This window comes from Cariama cristata, unplaced genomic scaffold (assembly GCF_000690535.1).
Source record: "Cariama cristata isolate BGI_N322 unplaced genomic scaffold, ASM69053v1 scaffold19638, whole genome shotgun sequence".
NCBI lineage: Eukaryota > Metazoa > Chordata > Aves > Cariamiformes > Cariamidae > Cariama > Cariama cristata.
In genome coordinates, this window is record NW_009631953.1 from 18,673 (window position 1) to 20,292 (window position 1,620).

Consider the following 1,620-nt stretch of genomic DNA (forward strand, 5'->3'; position numbering starts at 1 on the left):
TAACATAAATCTGCAGTGGTGGTGTTAGGAGAAGCCCTCAGCAGATTTCCAAAGGAGTTTTTGTTTAAACTAACTGATCTTTATTTCCTCTGAATTATTCCAGAGCAAATTATGTCTTTCAATGGTTTATGGTTATTCCGAGTTCTTCCTTTATCCTTATTTTCATAGTTTATATAATCTTAGACATGACCTCTGTGACAATCTAATGTGATCTAAAATAAAGTGATGTAAAAATGCTTCCTTAATTTCCTATTTCTTTGAAACAGAAAAGAAGCTTTAGGGAAAAAACCAAACCCACTATTGATGAAACAATTTCAAGTGAGAGACAATCCTGCATATTCCTTAGAAGATTACCGCAGTGATTTACTAACTTCATGGTTCAAGACTGAGCTCTACTTCTAGACTGACTGACTGTGGTAAGCTTTCAACCATTTATTGCCTCTTCTTTAACCAGTGTTTATGGTACAGAAAACCAACTGTATCCCCCATGAAGATACTCATAAACTGTGATTTAGTAATATAACATCGTCACCTCTGTAATGCATGTACAAAGAAACGCACGCAGTATCAGTCTAGCAACTGTTGAAGAAGGAGAGGAAATACCTCTAGAACTACAATTGTAAGGAAAATGACAGCAGGCCTACTCAAAATATCAACTATTCCAAAAGAGATGCTCGCCATAGCTCTAACGTGAATCCTGCCCTCTTCCTTCCATTGAGCAAAACCAGCCTGGAGCCTGTAGAAGTAGTTTTGCTTCTGCACCCTGCAGACTGTTCTGAGACCTGCTGTATCTCTTAAGTACACCGATGTTAGCATGTCAAGCTGTGACTGAAACATTTTCTACTAAGGCTGGAGCTAACACTATGATACAATGGATCTTTTCCATTTCTGTGTTCTGTAGGTGTCTCCGTAGGCTGGAACTTTGCAATGAGGGCACTAAAATGGCAAACAGGCTTTGAGGAATGTGTAGCTACTGTGCATTGTCAGTCCTGCAAGCCAGTCCTTCTTTTAACGTGCAATTAAATTGTGGAACTCATTGCCTTGAGATGTTATGGAGGTCAAAAGTATAAGTAGATTAAAAAAGAAGTTAAAAAAAAAAACTAAACCAAACACTGAAGTGAAAGTCCATGTGTATCTGTTGAACACAGCATCAGGATGTAACATCTTCTAGGGAGAACAAGGGATTTAGGGAGTCCAAGTCACTGACTGCTGGAAACCCGACGTATTTGTTTGGCACATGGCCTGTTCCTCACGCTGCTCCTGTAAGCATCTATTGATCACCCTTAAGAAGAATATACTGGGCTAAAAGATGCCAGCACAAGTACCACGCTAAAGCTGTGCGGTAGCTTTGCGGTTGACTCACCAGAATGAGACATGCACTGGTGAAGGTGTCAAACACCCTTTCACCAACATTTCAGCACTTGCAAGGACCAGCAGTGTGGTACAGAGGCATCCAAACAGGCCAAGAAGAAACGGGCCTCAGGGCAGCGTGAAAGGCAGTATCGCAATTTCTGAGTTACACCCACAAGTCTGTATTGGCCGTTGATTTTTTCCTGCCATCTATCAGGCATTTTTCAGTGTGCCACAGGAAGACATCCAAGAATGCATAAATCTGGAAGC